Source organism: Phalaenopsis equestris, unplaced genomic scaffold (assembly GCF_001263595.1).
Source record: "Phalaenopsis equestris unplaced genomic scaffold, ASM126359v1 Scaffold231023, whole genome shotgun sequence".
NCBI classification, from domain to species: Eukaryota; Viridiplantae; Streptophyta; class Magnoliopsida; order Asparagales; family Orchidaceae; genus Phalaenopsis; species Phalaenopsis equestris.
In genome coordinates, this window is record NW_018248993.1 from 640 (window position 1) to 12,358 (window position 11,719).

Here is an 11,719-nt window from a genome sequence, read left to right on the forward strand (position 1 = left end):
ATGAAGGAATAAATGAAGAAGAAGTGCGATCTCAGAACCCTATGCCATTTATATCTATATGAAAACAAAAAAAGTTTAGTAGTTGTACATGGGTAAAAATGAAACACAATAACCTTCTCCATAAAAAGTTGACAGTGGGATCACATCGACATAGAAAACGAGATAAGAAAACAATTTTATTCCAATAAAAAAAATACTTAAAATGACAAATAAAGTTCTTAAAAATTAGTCCGAGAGAATATGCCACTGCGTCAACAAAGACTTTCTTAGTCGAATCCATCTCCTATACAAGAATTCCTCTCAATTTTTAAACTAAATTAGTCGATCTGACTCGGCTTGAGTTTGAAACATCAAGGATCTCTCATAAATATTTGACAGCTCTTGATGAAGAGTCGCCACAACCACTTCCATCCATTCCACCTTCTTTATATGAGATGACAACTCGTGCATCCCCTCTCCCCGCTGGATCCATACCAATCGAGCATAGGAGCTCTCAATTTCATCAAAAAAATAGGCAAGCCACTCAAGGGATGTACTGAGTTAAATAAATGCGTTCTCATGCTCTTCAAGGGGATGTCAGGAGGATCAATCATGCCATCATCGCTCAAGGTCAAACTCATTCGCCTAGTGCCTAGTCAGCTATCACTGGTGCCCCAGTCGGCATCTCACCTCCGATAATCATAGCCAAAATCACCAAAGTTAGGTCATCTGCACCAAGAAGCATTGTAAAATGAAAAAAAAATTTGATCAAATACGAAACCCATAAATACGATCGAAGCCGGACACTGGTGAACATGACAAGAAGTAGCTATAATCTATTTGAGAGACCGAGTCATCTGAAGGGTCTTATGTCACTATAGAAGGTTGACAGTTGATCGAAGGTTGGGTCAGTGAGCTGAATGCATTTCCACTTATTGTCGAAGATCGAATCAGATGACACCACTTGATGTGGCATTTGAACTATATACTTCTTCTTCATAATGGCTTTCTTCTTTACCACCTTCCGGGCACTCTCGTCCCTTCGATATCTAAAAATGAAGCATTTGTGTGTGTGTGTGTGTGTGTGTGTGAGAGAGAGAGAGAGAGAGAGAGAGAATTGACACGTCTACATACTATGATATTTGTAAGTAATCTACTAGAACCATTATATTGCATTTGATGACTATATCTAACCAAACTAATGGAGACATACATGCAATTTTAATTTAGATTGTTGTCCTTTCTTATTCACAATAGCACATTAGGTGCTAATTATACAATGATAATATCCCTAACTTGGATTGAAATATAAAGCACATTTTTTTCCAACCGTAAACAACAATGACGTGTGAAGAAAAGTTCATTACCATCACTGATTTTCTTAATTAACCATGGAAAAGGGGGAGGGAGCGAAGGTATACGTTAGGTAAAGCGGAGGAGGAAAGACAGCAGAAGCGGCTGCTTTTATTGCTGGACCCAGCTTCTACTGAGCGTAGGGGAAGAGGAGAGTAGAAGGGAAGCAATTAGCATGCTCGTTAGGTGGAATAATGATGTTATTTCAAAGTATAAAGTATAATTCTAACCACAACAAATTAAAACACAAATTTATAAATGATATTTTAAAAAGCAAAATTCTTAGAAACATCAAAATTCATGCCAAATTTTCAAACTCATAATTTTCATTTTCTTCGAGTTCTCAATAGTTTAAATGAGACACATGTAAATGCATTAGTTTAGTTGTGCAAAAAAAAATCACTTGGATACTAGTTCTAAAAATAGCAACATTTCAAATGCTTTTTTTTTGTTTTAAAGAATGGTCAGAGGCTATTATACGAGCCTCCAGCTACTCCTAATGTGCCTAACAATTCAATTACCACCTCCTTAAAGCCAACTGTGCTAGAGGGGATTCAAACTCTCGACCTAGCGGGACTTATACCATGGATGCCAACCAACATGCCGAGATACACGACACGCAACATTTTAAGAGCCTTGAATATTTAATTACCCATTTTGTTAGTACATGTATCAATATATACGACTCCGCTTGTCATAGTAAAATATTTTATAAAACTAGATTTAATAAATTCATTTTTTTCTTAAATTCTCATGTTTAATAAGCTGTCCTGTATTTTCGACTAAAAAAGCTCAATGCTTTGGACAGAAAACAGAAAGCCATCTATTTTCTCAAGCTTTTCACAATTGCTTGCATGTGACGTTTGGCCAAATTTCAACTTAATTTTTCAATGTAAATTTTCTAGTCAGTAGAATAATTTATATTTTATAAGAAATAATATCTTTGACTGAAATACAATTAGAAAAAAAAATAGAGAAATTTATTGTGTATTTATTTGTGAAGTGCAGCATTGGCAAAAAGAAAATATTACTCTTATATATGGGAAAAAAATATTACATCAGAATTCCGCACGTAGAGTTACGTGCAGAATCCAATGAAATCACGCCACACACGTGAATGTGAGAAAAAAAAAATCAGCCCGGTAATACGAGAATATTCCTCCCGTGTTATTCAGGTGTTATTGTGTGTTATTCAAGTGTTATTGATGTGTTATTGTGTTATAATAGCATCAGAAATATTTCAAGAACACGATAACGGATGAATAACACGGGAAAATATTCTCTGGTGTTACCGGGCCTTCATGTGTGGCGTGATTTTATTGGACTCCGCATGTAACTCGTCCTGATGTAATATCTATATTGCGGACAACGCATTGCCATAGTTGATAGTTCACATAATAGGTGGGGGTAACATCAGCAATAATTATGATATTTAATGCTTCTCCATCCAGCAAGGGTAAGATTTTAATTATTTAAATTTATAAAATCATAAAAATAATAGGATTGAAAAGTTAACAAGCGTCAATGTTTTTATGGTGCTTGTTAAATTCAAGCATGGTGGATGAATATAGTCCACAAGAGAGAATGAGGGAGAGAATAGATAAATAAGATAGATGAAGAATACTAAAAAACTCAAATTTTATAGCTTGAGGTAATAAATGCTGTTAATTTTAATGAATCGGATGGCATTCTCTGGATTCCAACATTGAGCCCAATCCCTTATGCTACGTATGCTGCACATTTTTGGTTTATAGAAAAGAAAAAAAAGTAAAATACGTGCTGCATAATCTGCAGCTTGATGCTAGTCGAATTGACAAATGTGTGTCATATTGTGAGAAGATGAGTGGTTGTTTGCCACATACGGAGACATTAGATCCTATGAAATGATTTGGTTAAGTTGTCACTAAACTTTGCTAACTTGAACTCGAGCATATTATAACTGACAAAAAATCTGAATATTTGGCTATATTCCAACGGATTAGGATACATGAAAGTGCAGCCAGGAGGGCCTACAAACAGAAAACTAAATGTCCTGTCACTGAAACATCAAAGGACTTGATCGACCTAGTGCATATCCTTTAGATTGAGTCCTAAACCAACTGGACACAGACCCTCTGAACCAAAGACAAAAGTATATCAAGCAGGGAGGAAGCATCAAACCAACACTCACCCCACGCTTGCCAGCCATTGCATGAGAGCCTCTGGGACTCTTCATTAGGAGGCTGAGGTTTTGCTGCACCATACTTCACAAATACTCGAAGGACCTTTTGTCAAGAAATGAGCAACATGTCAGATTACGGTGATTTGCTCTCTGTTTGACAGTCTAATCTCATTTTGGTGATAGAAGCTCCTCATCCAGGTGTTGAAAGTCAACAACCGGACAAAAGCAAATGACTGGTGATAACTCTAGATCAACATGAGTCAACCGGCAGCCTAACTCAACATAGTCGGATAATCGAGCTTTGCTAAACTAAGGTCGGCTAATCTCGACAGACCAAGTAATAGGATAGTTGAACCATAGACTCTTTGATGTAAATACTTAAAATACTATTTAACACCCCAATTAAAGTAGGTGTAAACATGTAATTGTACATATTATATCTTATTCTCTTATAAATAAGAGGATCATTTCTTCAGTAAAGGCTAATAAAAAATTCATTCTACTGTTCATTATTGTGTACCTCTCTCTCTCTCTCTCTCTCTCTCTCTCTCTCTTGCTCTCTCCCATTTTACGCTCTAATCCTTTGATGTGAATCCTGGACATATTTCGATTCAACACTATACCTATTCAATTTCTCAATTATATTATCTCATTGGAGATTTCTTCCAAATAGAATAATAAAATTAAAAGCATTTAATGTGATTAGTGAATATTTAAGGTTTATTGACACCAACTGATGTGATGATGTAATGTTGTTTTATCCATGTCAATGTGTAAAATCCTAAAAATATGGGTTATAAGGGGTAGGTTTGAAAATTTAAGTATACTCATATTTAAAATTAAGCAATTTTATATCTACAAAATGAGATGTAAGTTCCAAAATGAAGAAGATAAAGAAGAAAATTTGGAGGATAGAAGAAGAAAATGTGATGTGAGAGGCTCATAATGAAGATGTTTTCTAATTAATGAACTTCTTCATTTTAAGTTTTTAATGATCTTGAAGGGATATGTGTTAGTCATCTTCCTACAAAAAAATCTATTTTGAAAAATAAGGTTAAACATCTCACTTAAATTTTAGTTATTGACAATAACATCTAATGAGACTGAATGTTTTGAATCTTACTTCAAAAAATAAGGTTAGTCATTAAAGAAATGTATACAACTGTTACTTGTGTTCAAACAAAAGGAAAATTGACCAAATATTTTTCTATTTTTGTTGGATTACATCAAGGATCGGCTTTAAGCACATATCCTTTTGCTTTAGTTTTGGATGCTTTTGTTGGACACTTACAGGAGGATGTACCTTGGTGTATGTTTTTTGCTGATGATATCCTTCTCGTGGATAAGATGAGAGAGAAAGCTCAGAAAAAACATGAATTATGGAGGAAAAAACATGAATTATGGAGAAACATGAATTATGGAGGTCTAAATTGGAGTCTAAAGGCCTTCATTTGAGTAGAACTAAAACCGCAAACATAGAACGTAATCTTAGTAGTAGTAGCTCTATTGACAAAATTATAACAATGACTGATCAAATTCTTAAAAGGTGTGAATGCTTTAGATATCTTGAGTCTATTGTTTAAAATGATGGTGATATAGATCGGGATCGGGATGTTATTAGTAGAATTATTAGTAGAATTCAAGTTGGTTGGTTGAAGTGGAGGAATGCTTTAGACCTATTTTGTGATACAAAAGTATGTCCTAGATTGAAAGGAAAATTTTATAAGATGTTGGAGAGACCTGCAATGCTCTAGGGCACTGAATGTTGGCCTTTAAAAGAGAAGCATAAAGCTAAGTAAAGTGTTTCCGAGATAAGAATGATTAGGTGGATGAGTGGCTTTTCATTTAGAGATAAAATGAGGAATGAATATATCTTTGATAGGGTTGGTGTAGCTCCAGTGACAGACAAAATTAGAGAGAGTCATCCTACATGGTTTGGTCACATTAAACGTTGACCAGGATGATCCAGTTAGGAGAGAAGATGTTTTAGATTTGACTTATGTTAAAAAGGTAGAGGTAAACCTAGAAAGACTTGGGCATATTCTATAAAAAAAGATCTTAATTTATTAGAATTAAATGAAAATATGACACTCAATAGGACGCAATGGAGAAAAAAGATTCATGTAGACCGCCCCACTTAGTGGGGAGAAGGTTTATTGTTGTTTTTGAAGATTGAATGTTTTAGTTTGGAACAATTAACAAATACTTATCCAAGTATTGATGAAGATAAAACTAAAGAAGATCCGGTCATTTTTACCTTGGTGTTTGAATCTAATGCTTCAATTATTGAGATGATTATTGATGAAGTCATCCAGATCTGCCGTCAAACAATCAAATGAAAAGAAGCTTAAATGAAAGTCCATAAATGACATAGAAGTATAATTTCTACTACCAAAATGACATAAAAGTATAATTTCTACTCCCTCTTGGATAAATTTTCTCCATGGAATCATTAAAATTATTTATATTTATCCGAATAAATTCTTCCCCTTCCATCATCTTGTTTTGGTGAATTAGCACAAGTTATAATTGAGAAAGATACAAGTACTTCACTAAATAATCAAGCGATAGATAAAGGAAAGAAAATCTAATGGGATGCCAACAAAATCTATACACATCTACTTAAAGTACTCTAAAGGACGCCAAATAATTTTCTTTTCTAAATAAAATTAAAATGTTGTCCATTAAAGTTTACATATTGAAATCTACAGTTACGGTGAATATGGTGGAGTGTGAGTTAGAGAAAAGAGAAATTTTAGTATATTTATATCAATTTAGGAGTGCATTCCCAAGGGACAACAAAGGTCCTCAATACTCTTAGCTATAAGTAGTATCCAACCAAAGATAGTTGGAATTGAAAAACAAAGATCAATCGACAATTTGTGAAAAATTTGTACTAAAGTGGTTAGTTGAGAGTAAAATGATGTCCAATGATGTTGCCTCAAATCTTTGAATTTTTTTTCCTAGCACTTTTTTCATTAAAGAAGCCAAGTACAAATCGACATATGTAAGTGTTGCATGTTCGAGTAGTATTAATGTAATTTATCTTTTGTACATTACAATTGTACTTTGTATTTGAATTAAATTATATTTTTTGAATGATGATTATTACTTATTATATGTTTGTTTATATGTAATGATTTTATCATAATATATTATTGTTACCAATTAATATTATTTTAATTAAATAATAAAAAGTAATGATTGAAAAAATAAATAATGAATAATAGTTTAATATTTTAGATTCTAAAAAGAAATGCTACTCTCAAGCTTTGTAAAAAGTTTTTTATTGTCTCTTAGAACTTTTTGTTCTTCATACTCAATCAATATCCATGATCTTCCCCTTCTTATTTGGCCTTATATAATTTCCTCCTTAGAGAGTTATTTCATCTTCTTCAATGGCAACCTTAGCAAAAAAAAAATCCTTATTCCTTATAAATAATTTCTAGTTCAATCCAAGTTGTCCACCAAGAATACAAAATTGGTCATGTTGAAGTGTGGTTTCAACAATTTTTACCAGCTAAGAGTCATAACAAAAGGTGAGTACCCAAATGCCTTCCATAATGATAAAATTAAATATATGGAATAATTTCATTTACAACTTCAAATTCTACATAGCTAGGAATTGATAAAAATATTTTATGATAAATAATTTTTAATACATGCAAGAAAAGAGTGGGAATTTCCATCAATGTTCTGAAAATGTATAGCTCCATCCTTTTGTTTAAGAAAATCCTCTTCCCACTTAATAGCCTACATAAGTTCAATTTGAGCTTCATATTGAGCAACATCACCTTCCTCAGATATCCTAGCATCCTCCTCCAGTTTACAGACCTCAGCTTTCTGAATGGTGGTTTTAAATTCCCAATCACCTACCAATTCCATACTTTGAGGGCCCTGACAACATTTTTATGAAGTCGCCATAGAGTATACAAAGCATTCCCCACAAATTTTGTATGACAAGCTCTATAAATTCAATTCAAGAAGTAAGTATGATTATACCTAAGTATTAAAGTCACTTTAAGGAATATGAGGTGCTTTATTCAAGGAGGAGATAATAAGAAGTAGAGGCCTATGATCTAAGCCAATTCTTGACAAGTGTTGCACTATAGAGAATTGGAAGTTAGATAAGCATTCCTGATTTGCCAAAATTCTACCCAAGCTTTCCAATATCTTGCCTCTTTGTCAAGTGAAAGGGAACCTAGAGAATCCAAGGTTAAATAATCTATCATCATTGATGGTTTCACAGAATCGGGAAATGATGTTTGGATTAACTCTTCTTCCACCTTATTTTTCAGTTTGACTAGCAATAATATTAAAGTCCCAACTACTAACTAATTACTAGCCATATTGTTGCCAATGCAAGTGAGTTGCCTCCATAGATCCTCTCTAATAGATCTAGTGCAACCAACATTCACAAAAGTGGACATACAATGGAAATTATCCAAGCTCGGCTCAACATGTAAATACTATGGATCATCAATCAATACACTGACTAATAACTGCTTTCTCAAAAATAACCAAATCTTGTTATTAACATTGGATTTGTGGTGGAGATTCCCCAACTTCCTCAAAATTTGTTTAATGTTTTTAGAAACCAAAGGCTCTAGAATTGCAAAGCACCAAAAATTATGGATCTTTATGAGATTTTTGAGTCTATCGATGGAACAAGGACCAGCAAGTCCCCCGATATTCCAAACTAAAATTTTAATCATAATGAGAAAACTTGATTCCTCTAGTAAGCCTAGGAAGGGTAGCAACTCAAACTTGTTATAGGAAGAGAAATGAAAAACCTTCTTGTGTGAGCATGTTACTTGCTAGTAGCTTTCTCAGCTCCCAGTTCCCTTTCTTCTTTCTCCCTGATTTCTGGATGTTACATTCCTCTTCCAGCTTCAGTCTAACATCAAACAACAAATTTTTCTCAACTTGGATGGTTCCACTCCTCCAAGATAGAACGGTTGTGTGTAACAATAATTAAGGTGTCCATCTCTGGCTCATTCAAATGTTCATTTTCTTTTGTTGTCATGCCATCTAGTAGTTCAATATTTTGATCACCAGCCAAACCTTTAGCTCCCTTGAAAGATGGTTCAATCTCAACATTATGAGTATTGGTTTCCAATGTAGGGGCAGTTTGAATATTAGTGTCATGAACAAATGTGCTAATATTCTCAACTGCTTCTTGCATAAGAGTAGCGAGTTCTTGATTCTCCTTTTCAATAAAATTAGGAGATGGGGGTTTTTTAAGTTCAGAATGCAATTTATAGCATTGTCCAATAAGATGTCCAAATATTGTGTTGTTACCACAATAGTGAGGTATCTCTTCCAAATTGATCTATTGTCAATAACCATTATTTGTTGACCCGATCCATACTTCCTCAACCACTAGTTGGGTGATATCTCTTTCCACAAGAATACAAGCTACTGAAAGCCTAGTTAAGTTGTAATTAGGTGTGTCCAATTTCATTGGTCCCAAAGATAGCGCATAGTGAAAAGAGTATTTGGTATTGAATGGGTGAAGTTCGAGTCCCGGAAACCAAAACCAAATAGGAACAATTAGGATTATGATCAAAATCTGGAGACCATTTCATAAGCTTTATATATTTACCTTCAATATTAATGTACTTTTTTGGAAAAAAATTCTTGCATACTAATCTTCCTTGTTGAGTTGGATCATAATATGTATTTGATGAAACCTTCTAATCGCCTAGGAGCTTTAAACTTTTGAATGCCTTCCTGATTAGCCCATTTTAGGGTGTCTAAATTGAAACTTGCCAACAATTGTAAACTTGCAAGGTTCTGATAGATTAATGTTGTCAAGTTTAGTAAGAAACAGTGCAGTTTTTCCACTTTGCAATCTGCTTTCTTAATGAACTCATTTTCTCCTTTTGTCATCCAAAGAATCATGAAAATTTTGAAGAGAACCAAGAGTTCTAGCATCAAGAATCTGATTAGCAGCTGGATTAGTTACTACATCAACAAAGGAAGGCCTTTCCAAGCTAACTTTGAAAGAAAATGATTGGAACAATAAAAGGGAAGGTGTGAAATCAATAGAACAATAATCATGGTTCAAACCCTAGCAGAGCTTGCGACACCACCATCATGTGTACAAGTATACCCCAAAAAAGTGACCTAGACAAATTTCCCATGCAAAGAAAAACTATCAATCATGATGGAAGGAATTGCCTCTCCCTCTCCCCCTAGTTCTAGGAATGCAGTCCAACAACAAAGTATGCAAGGGGCTTCCACTCGAGACAATCAAACAGTCATCTTATAGATTTTAGAGGTGAGACATTCCTTCTCTCTTCTTATTGGATTTATAAACCTGTCATTCATCTTCCACTTGTTGATCTAGCTGATCGATTTCAGTGGAGAGCTCACGTCGATTTTGGCATCCCTCCAATGCATGAGTACCTTTCCCAACAAAAATAAGTAGTGCCAACTCATTATGATGAATCTCCAATACAACCAAATGAGAGGGATTACGGGTCTCAATAGACTTGCATAAAGGTGGGTTCTCATCAGGTTCACTGGGAGCAATATGAGGTTGTGTAGGAATGCTTCCATTGTGAGGAATGGGAACAACAAACAGCTCATCTGTCTGGTTAACGTTTGTGCTAATAGGTTCCAATAAAGTTCATGATCTAAAGTTGCATCTTTGGTATTACTGGTAGAATTCACATGTTGATGAATCAAGGGTTCCTTTGTGTTTTGTTCCAAAATTGCACTGTCGAAAATACCATGTTCAGAAATAGTTGGTTCCTATGCACATTTTTCATGTATAAAATTATCTATATCCATTGTATTGGAATAATAGGTTTCAACTTTGGGTGTAATCTGAAGCATTTATCATGTGTGTGACCAAACATTTTACAATTATTGTAGTAGTAAGGTCTTTGTTCCATAATGATTTGTTGCTAGCAACCATTGTGAGGAGTGTCAAGCCAGATTTCTTCTACATCTGGAAGTGTAATATCTCTCTCTATTAAAATCCTTGAAACATAAGGCCTTGACAGATTAAAGGTAGAGATGTCTAGCTTCATTAGTTTTCTAAGAAAAACCCCAAATACATATAGTACTTGATCGTTGAAGAAGTAGAGCTTGAGTTCGCGTAATTTAAACCATATAAGCACAATGAGAGGTTCCTGACTTGGATCAAAGTCAGGGGACTATTTAAGTAATTTAATATGTTTGCCCTCAATTAAGATGTATTTCATCGAGAATATCCTTACATAGTCTTCTTTTTTACTCAGTTGTATCATAACAAGTCTTCCACCAAAGAGACCCGTCTTCCAGTCTCCAACTAACTTAAAATCTTCAAACACTTTCCTGATAGTCTTTATCTTAGAGTGACCCAATTGGAACATTCCAATCAGTGTAAATTTATGATCTTCAGCAAGTGTTGAAATTTCAATGTCATAAAAAATTAATGTTAGTTTGCCCTCCTACCCAATTGGAACATTCCAATCAGTGTAAATTTATGATCTTCAGCAAGTGTTGAAATTTCAATGTCATAAAAAATTAATGTTAGTTTGCCCCCCTTTTTCCCTACTTATTTTATGAATTTACAATTTCCATGTCTAGCAAATAAATCGTGATACATCTGAGGAAAAACTAAAGTATCCCTGAGGTGAAAAGGAACACGGTCTTTGTTAACCACTGCAACATAGAAGAGTTTACCCACATTTGGAGAAGATTCGGCCACAAAAGAAGATGAGAGAGCTACCAACACACACACACACACACTCGAGTCTAATCAAGCTGAGATCAAGCCATTTAAGCACAAATGGAGGCTTTGATGAGCAGTTGAATGGTCAAATAGAATTCAAATTTGACAAGCTTGTAGTCAAATCAAGCGTTTTGTCGAGCCGAATCTAACGAGCTCAAGATCACTCAATTCTAAAAGTATTAATGCACTCAATTGCAGATAGAACACCATCTGATCAATTGGATCACTTTGGGTCATCGGATGGAGTGATCCAAATTCATACGACATATATATATATATATATTATTGACATTTTTATGAGTTCCACTTAAACACATATATATATATATATATATATATATACATATATATATATATTATTGACATTTTTATGAGTTCCACTTAACCTTCTCTCTCAGGCAAATAAATAAATTCTCTTTCATTAAATAACATCAGATGCCTTGACATTTTAGGTTGTGTATTATATTTCTTTTATTATCATTTTCAATATATATATATAT